This window comes from Aplysia californica, unplaced genomic scaffold, assembly GCF_000002075.1.
Source record: "Aplysia californica isolate F4 #8 unplaced genomic scaffold, AplCal3.0 scaffold00978, whole genome shotgun sequence".
Lineage (NCBI taxonomy): Eukaryota > Metazoa > Mollusca > Gastropoda > Aplysiida > Aplysiidae > Aplysia > Aplysia californica.
In genome coordinates, this window is record NW_004798248.1 from 144,339 (window position 1) to 153,596 (window position 9,258).

Sequence of the window (9,258 nt, forward strand, 5' to 3'; positions counted from 1 at the left end):
ACTGTTTGTGTGTATGTACACCGGTGGTGTTGCATGTAGGCCTTGCCAGTGTAGCCAGCAACCTCAGATAGTTTTAGAGAGGGGATAAGAACCTTAGATGTCTGTATTTGTTTGGATTTTCTTCTAAGAAAATTGGCGCCCCTTTGTTTGATGGAAACATGCTCCCTTATATGGCAGGCAGAAAATGTTTTACCACTTTAGTGGGAGGAATGTTTTTTTTCCCCGTCTTTTCTTTTTATTAACTGAAGGAGATGTTTTAGCAGACTTATATTTGGACTACTTTTACGCTTTTGAAAATTTGTATTGTTTGATTGATTGTATGTTTTGTCAATTGCCACGTTTGTAGAAAGGAAATTGTACCACTTTAGGGAGTACAATTTGAACTGTTTCTTGATACAGACGTTTTAACTTGTACGATTTTACAAAAATTTCTTTCTTTTTTTTCTGAAAAGAGGATACATCTTGACCTAAAGGAAAGGTATCCTGTATCATCTTATATTGAAGATGTGGGTAATTTCTGTACTTTCAGACTGTTGTCTGCTTTCTTTGTTTCTTCAATGTGATGGAAATTGTTACTGGCTTAAGTCCACGCTGTACTTATTCCTGCTTTTTGATGCAAACTGTTGCCGTTGTTATGAGGCTATTGTCATGAATTTGTTGTCTTTTTTGCCAGCGTGAAACCAAAACTTGTGGGTGGTTGGCGGGTGCTCTGGTGCTGTTTGGTCCTTGTTTCCTATCAAACATCTATCATCCTTATTTCCCCTCCTTCTTTTTTGTGTTTGTGTTACTCTCTTGTTCTTGTTACACCTCAAATCTTCAGCACTTATGTGACCTAATTGTGTTTCAAGTGTTTTAAAACTGTTGCCAGTGCCGTAAAACTCTTATTAAAACTTTAAAAAAAAAAGAAACCAAAACTTGTTCGCAACGACTTGATTCATCGTGTGATTGGAGGTGACTTTTAGGGAGGTTTGAAGGTCGTGATTGGACTAATGTGAATGAATGACACAGATGGAATCATGTAAATGTGTGACTCAGAGTGTCGATAGCCTGTATTGAGGGCTGAAGGTCATAAGTGGATTGATGTAAATGTACGACACACAGTGTTAAGTTTCAATCGAATGGTACTCAAGGTTGACTCTTTATTAACACTTTTCTGTTCAAGGAAGTCATAGGAAAAATACAGAGCTAGCGTTCATTGCGGCCAATACTGGCTGGTTGAAAAAAACAGCAGAATTAGAATTCAGCCCAATGGAAAAGCCAAGCACATACCTTTTTTCCTCCTCCAGGATTCCCCCAATGGTAACCTCGACTATGATGATAAAAATAGATCTTTGATACACGTATAGAACTAGACTAGTGTCAGATTTAACTTTGAGTTTCATTATTAAGAGCAACGAATGTGAACACCAGAGTGCTGCTTTTTGCTCAGGAAGTTGAGCAAATGGCCGCCCATTGTTGGCAAAGAATGTGAACAGAAAAGGGTTAATAGATGAGAGTTTGAAAAAGTGCCTTATGATGGAAAATTTTTGATTGAAACTTTTGGCTCTCCCTATTCTTCTCTACAGCATGCCACTGTCATGACCGTTATTGTATTTTTATTGTTCTTGTGGCATCTTTCCATTTGTACATAAGCTAATATCTATGCACAGTCAAGTGCTTTTTTTTCCAAATACCACATAAATGAGGTAATTTCTGGTTTGTTTAATGATTCTTTTTATTTTGTTTGTTTGTTTGTTTGACAATTCATCTGCTTTACTACTTTATTATGGTGAAAGATTTGTAAAATCAAAATAATGGAAATGGTATATATTAATGCTGATTATAAAATGTCTTGGCATTGATCCTGAGCAGTACTCGTTCTGTTTGATGGGACTGTGGACTGTAGGTGCAAATGTGTCTTCATGATATAAAAGCAGCAAAAACAAAACTTTTGGATGGATGGATGGGTTGACACTTCCATGTACTCAGGTGAGGGGCAGGGAAAGCTGAACTGGTGGTTGGAGGGCACCATTTGAAGGCCATACTTCTTTATCTCTGCCTGTTTTATCCGTCTGCGTTACTTTTTTCTCCCCCTCCCATCAGCAGTTACAGTGTTGGAAGTGTTTCTCTTAACACAAACAGTAAGAAAACAGAGGATTCCTTTTTACTAAAAGACAAAAGAACATTTCTTGAAATCTCTGATTCTTTGGATGTTTCATACCTTTTCTTTCATTTATGACAGACGATGAGTTGTTGGATACTTTGGAAGTGGGTTGTTGGCGGCTGCTCTCTATTCTTCTACTTTTTACTTTTTTTACTGTTACCGTTATCCTGATTTGCTTCGCGCAAAATGTAGCGATCATTGTTCTGAGTGGCTGTAAGTTCCTTCTCCAAGATGTTTTGGATGACAACTTGTACTTTATATATTCTTTGATGAGTATTACCGTTCTTTCGGAATTGTGGCTTTGTTTGTACTTTTTGGATTTTGCATTGTCCCAGAAAGCCAGTACTTAAAGACTGTTATGTTATATATGTTCTACCTAAACAAACACTGTAATGTCAGTTACTGTGCTAAAGATGCATTGTTACCTCCTGATGGTTCTAAAGTAATGCAATGGTGTGTTCCGGTATGGTTTGTGTGGTGAAATGGTGAGGCTCTTCATCACAGAAGACCCGAGTTTGACTCCTGTATGTTGGTGGTCTGGTGGGTTTTTTCCCCTTCTTTGAAAAATTATGGGTAGTTTGAGGGCACCATTAGTAAATTATGTGTAACATTGTGATGAAACTAGACACCTTGTCGAAATTATTAAATAGAAGAAACTGACATTTTTCCATCCGTTGGGGAATTATAATGGAATTTTTTTTAGCTCAACATCTTTTATATCCATTTTAAAGACACATTGTTGTGTGGATTTTACTGAGAAAAGAAAATGTCGTCAAAGGCACTAAAAAATTGTAAATTAGCAGTTTCCAAGGACTTTCAAGCTTTTGGTCATCAGGCTTTGGCAGCCATTTTCTCACTAATTTTTCCTATGATTACAGGCGGCCCCCACCTCCGTCAGTTACAAATATCTCAACTTCTAATCTATTCAAGATAAATGGATATTTTCACGAAAAAGCAAGACGAAAGAACAAACTTTAAGATTATCTTTATAACTCCATATACCCAAAAATTGATGACCGCCTAGTTCCTCTGTGTTCTGACAAAAATTCATTTTTCTTTCCCTCTTTAGGTTGTTTGTAAATCTGGGAGGGGGGGGGGGGGGTTGTTTGGGGTTTTTTTTTGTACCTTGAGTAACTGACTGCTATCATGTCTGTGTGCTTCATTTTTACACAAACAAACCTTTTCATGTGAAAGAAGTGTGAGTGGGCGGCTCACTATTTAAAACAATATAGGCAGAGACAAAATCAATTTAGGCCCTGAACAACATCTTGCTCTCACTGGAAAAGTAGACGGCAAAAGAAAAATAAAAAGCAAAAGAGCAGGGGTAGTAGACCAAGAAGAACTCGCTAACAGAATTTGAACAGATGTTAGACAGGGGACAGACTAGGGCAATGTTGATTTATGGAGGCATATTCTGAGAGTAGAGAGATGGTAAGCAAACCATGATTGTCAGTGCCCGTTTTCACGTCTGGCACTTCATGACGATGATCCTCATCTTAGGAATTCATCACGTCTTTCATCCACATAAATTACCTCATGTTTTGTTTTTAAATGCTGGCGTCTGTTGTGTAATTGTAATGTTCATGTTCTTTACTGTGCCCTACATGCAGAAGGCACGAGTTTGATTCCCTCACGGGGCAAATATTCTGACAAGGGCCACCATTGTTCTACCTGTAAGTACAGCACATGACCGGGGGGTGGGGGGGGGAGGGTTTCTTATAAGCAATGCCAGAGCATCCCACCTCCTTATTGACCAGAAACGTGTGGATGTGACGTGAAGATTTCAGGCCACCACGTGGGACCTGCATCTCGTTAGAACAACCTTTATACGGGTACTTAAGTTCCCACACTGTCAAAGCCATCCTTCTTATCTTTACCTTTTGTAGAAATAATAAATACTGTTGACATTTTCCACTACAACCAGAAATCAATAAATACTGATGAAATTTTCCAATACAACCAACCAACAATATATATAATTGAAATGTTCCAATAAAGCTGACCAACAATAAATGCAATTGAAATTTTTGCAATACAGCCAAGTAACAATAAATACAGTCAAATATGTCTAATACAGCCAACAACTGTAGAGGAGAAAAAATGGTTGTCTCAGACAGGTGGACGGACATTTCGGACAATGTCATTATAAAACAGCTGAAATTGTCCAAGATGGCCGCACCGATTGTTTTGGAGAAAAACGTTTGTCTTAAACAAGTTGATGTCTTGGACAGTGTAATCGTAGTACATGTATGGAAAAAACGCATATATATATATGGGTAGAGTGACATGGTCGTCTGTAGAAATGATTGTCATATCCCCAGGTTCTGTTAAAGCAGATTCGGCTGTATTTTTAGAAGGAAACACAATTTGGGGGGGGGGGGGGAGGGTGGGGGGAGTGAAGTGGTTGTTTGTACATGATGTGATTTGTCGTAGACAAGTGGTCGTTGTATTGTATTGTGGTGATGAGAACAGGTTATGTTGTATTGTGGTGATGAGAAGAGGTTGGACTGTATTGTGGTGATGAGGACAGGTTATGTTGTATTGTGGTGATGAGGACAGGTTATGTTGTATTGTGGTGATGAGAACAGGTTATGTTGCATTGTGGTGATGAGAACAGGTTATGTTGTATTGTGGTGATGAGAGCAGGTTATGTTGTATTGTGGTGATGAGAGCAGGTTATGTTGTATTGTAGTGATGGGAACAGGTTGGACTGTATTGTGATGATGACCTGTACAAACCGGTTCAGTTTGAGACTACAATTAGACTTTTTTGTTAGCCAATGTCCAATCATGAAAAGTGATGCTCTGCTTTGCGTGTATATTCTTATCCCAATGTTTTCATTAGATAAGAAAGATAGGATCACAGTCATTGTTTTTGTCTCCTGTAAAATAATCATTTCCAGAGCTCTTTATCTTTCAAACAATGCCTTCGACATTTTATCTATGTGAGGCAGCGTGGTGGAATCAGGCTCTCGTCAAAATAATGGAATCGAAGAAAACAGCAGTTTTTTCCCTGCTTAGCAATTTTTATCAAATTTTTGTTTTTTTGATCAACACCTTTTATGTCCATTTACAAACACATTCGTTTGAGGATTTCACCGAAAACGTTGATTAAAGGCACAAAAATATTGATTTTCAGTTTCCATAGACTCTCCAGCTTTCGAATTTACCAAGCTTTGGCGGCCATTTTCTCCCTAGTTTTACCTCTGAAATCAGATGACCCCCCACCTCCTTCAATCTAAAATATCTCCACTTCTATTGAAGATGGACGGGTAATTTTTTCATTGAAAGCAAGACATATGAACAAGCTTTAAGATGATATCAATAACTCAATATACCCAAAAATTGACGAGAGCCTGATTCCACCACGCTGCCTCACATATATGAAATATGATGTGTCTTTCTCTATGGACAAGTGGACAAATGTTTTAAAAACTTGTGGTATAAAGCGCACAGTGTACACCAGTTTGGTTTTAATCTTTTTTTCTTCCCATTCTTTCTTTCGTTTACTTTTCATGGTTTCGTTCTTATATTTGATTTGATGTTAAATTTTTGTTCAGCTAAGTTGGTGAACTGCATTTTGAGCAGCTTTAAAGCGCCACAAATACGTCATATATATGTTATTATTATATGTATATATTTGTTTATATACATATATTATTTACATATTTGTATATGATAAAGATGAGGTATTTCCTCTGACTTCTTTCCCTTCTTTTCTCTGATGAGTGGTAATTTGGTATCTGGCTGTGTTATTCACTACGCATATTTTTTGCTGCTCTAGACGGCTCCTTGAACTTTCACAAGACATTTAGTTAATCGAATTGGTGTCATGCTGGACAGTGTTGCAGATGTTCCTGGTTCAATTCCCTTAAGAGGCTTTTTTAGAATAAAGATGGGTTATTTGATGAGATTTTGCAGTAGTTGTCCCTTCTATTGGCTCACCTTGACCGGAATTTGAAGTAAAATCTGAGGGATTTTTGGTTTTAAAAAAAATTAAAAAATTGTTACTGATCCCATTCCATCACTTGTAGTTGTAGGTAAGATTAGATTTTTTTGGGGTCCGTTTTCATGACAAATGATTTAGATCATTTCCGAATGAGAACTTGTATATTTGAGTTTTTCGTTCTCCTTTTTTTTTCTTTTAGCTACGTTTTATTTTTATGGTCAGTTTTTGTTTTTTGTTGTTGTTTTTGATTGTTGTTTTTTTTTAAAATTTAGCATGGTGGCGATACACTGTATTTTTGACATTATAAAAAATTGAATTAATAAAGCAGCAATATGTTCACAAGAACTGTGTTCGCTTTTAAAAAATCTTTTCATAGTCCCCAAAATGTGTGTGTGTGTGTGTGTGTGTGTGTGTGTGTGTGTGTGGGGGTGGGGGGGGGAGGGGGTTTATGGTTCTTTGTTCTAGGCAGACTTCTGTGACAAAATAGGAGTGGTGGAATGGTAAAGTGTTAGAGTAAGGTGGGTGGGTGGTTGGCGGGTGCTCTGGTGTGGTTTGCTCCTTCTTTCCTATCAAACATTTATTGTCTCTATCTTCCCTCCTTCTTTTTTATGTTTTAGCTCTCTTGTAACACCTCTTATCTTCGGCACTTATATGAACTTATTGTGTTGCAAGTGCTGTAATACTCTTGCTAAAAACTAAGGTGTTATGGTTATGGTAAGGTTTTATAGTAAGGTGTTCTGGTATATGGTAAGGTTTTATAGTAAGGTGTTATGGTTATGGTAAGGTGTTATAGTAAGGTGTTATGTGTTATGGTATGTGGTAAGGTGTTATGGTTATGGTAAGATTTTATAGTAAGGTATTATGGTTATGGGAAGGTGTTATAGTGAGGTGTTATGTGTTATGGTATGTGGTAAGGTGTTATGGTAAGGTGTTATGGTTATGGTAAGGTTTTATAGTAAGGTGTTATGGTATATGGTAAGGTTTTATAGTAAGGTGTTATGGTTATGGTAAGGTGTTATAGTGAGGTGTTATGGTTATGGTAAGGTGTTATAGTGAGGTGTTATGTGTTATGGTATGTGGTAAGGTGTTATGGTAAGGTGTTATGGTTATGGTAAGGTGTTATGGTATATGGTAAGGTGTTATGGTATATGGTAAGATGTTATGGTTATGGTAAGGTGTTATGGTAAGGTTTTATAGTAAGGTGTTATGGTTATGGTAAGGTGTTATGGTGATGGTAAGGTTTTATAGTAAGGTGTTATGGTTATGGTAAGGTGATATGGTATATGGTTAGGTATTATGGTTATGGTAAGGTGTTATGGTAAGGGTAAGGTAAGGTGTTTTGATAAGGTGTTATGGTTATAATGTGTTATAGTAAATGTTATAATATGGTGTTATGGTAAGGGTTAGGTGTTATAAAAAGGTGTTATGGTTATGGTAAGGTGTTATGGTAAGACTCTTTGCTCTGGTTCGCAGAAGATATGGATTCGATTCCTGCCAATAGACGTTTTTCACTGAGACATAAGATTATTCCAGCCAAGTAAAAGCTCTTTCATACCTCAGGTGTATTAGTATTCAACACGGTTATGTTACCACGGAGTCGTATAGGCTCAGACTGTTTACAGACTTCTCTGACAATTTCGCTTATTCGTAACATAGGCAACTTTAATTTTTTTTAAAGAAAAGAAAAATAATAAAAACTGTTTACCGTTTTCCCCGCAAAATGTGGATCGAGGGTGTCAAGGAAACCCTAAGAAAACATAACATCACAACTGAAAGAGCTGCAGAGCTGGCCTACCATAGAAAACTGCATCTCCCCTCGACGCTTAACGACAACAGAGGATGGAAAAGTAAAGTAAATCATTACTGTTTGCCTGCCCCCCTTCCCCCCAATCCTCCCAGGATGACTGTCACTGTCAGCCAATATGAACGAGATCCACATCTGCAGCAGCAGGTATCGGTAATCATGGTTTGTACGTCATTCCTTTGTTTGAATATGTTGTTTTTTTTAAAGCTATATATGTGAGACATCGTGGTGGGATCAGGCTCTCGTCAATTTTTGGGCACATTGAGTTATTGGTATCATCTTAAAGCTTGTTCATTTGTCTTGCTTTCAATGAAAAAATTACCCATTCATCTTCAATAGAAGTGGAGATATTTTAGATTGAAAGAGGTGGGGGTCATCTGGTTTAAGAGGTAAAACTAACGAGAAAATGGCCGCCAAAGCTTGGTCAATTCCAAAGCAGGAGAAACTGTAAATTTATATTTTTGTGCCTTGAATCAACGTTTTCGGTGAAATCCTTAAAGGAATATGTTTGTAAATGGACATAAAGGGTGTTGAGCCTAAAAACAAAAATTAGATAAAAATTGCTACGCAGGGAGAAAACTACTGTTTTCTTCGATTTCATTATTTTGACGAGAGCCTGATTCCACCACGCTGTCGTGGAATCAGGCTCTCGTCAAAATAATGAAGTGAAAGTGAAGAAACTTGCATTTTTCTTCAGGTTTGTGAATTTTTATTAAATATTTGCTTTTTAGCTCAACACCTTTCATGCCCATTAAAGAACTCATTTCTGTGTGGATTTTTCTGAAAATCGTTGAATAAAGGCACAACAAATGTAAATTTTCAGTTACCATGGACTAAGAAAATTACCAATCTTTGGCGGCCATTTTCTCACTAATTTTACTTCTGAAAACAGGTGACCCACCTCCTTCATTCGCAAATATCTCGACTTGTAATCAAGATAATTGGATATTTTTTCATCAAAATAAAGACAAGTGAACAAGCTTTAAGATGATACCAATAACTCTACATGCCCAAAAGTTGACGAGAGCCTGATTCCACCACGCTGCCTCACATATTATTATCTTGATGTCCCCCCCCCCCCTTACCCATCTGTTCAGTTTATCTGAGGGGTAAGTTGTTGTTGGTCTACCCCTGCCCCGTTTGCCTTCAAGGTCGCCAGTGAGAACTAGATGGGCAAGGCCCTGATGATGTTCAAGGCCTGTATGTCTGTTCGAGTGTGCCAATAGCCAATAGACATCGAGTACGTCAGATGGTTGGAGGTGCCACTGTTTTATTTCTTTTCCCTCCTTCTGTCTGTCTGTCTGTCTATCTGTCTGTCTGTCTGTCTGTCTGTCTGTCTGTCTGTCTGTCTGTCTGTCTGTCT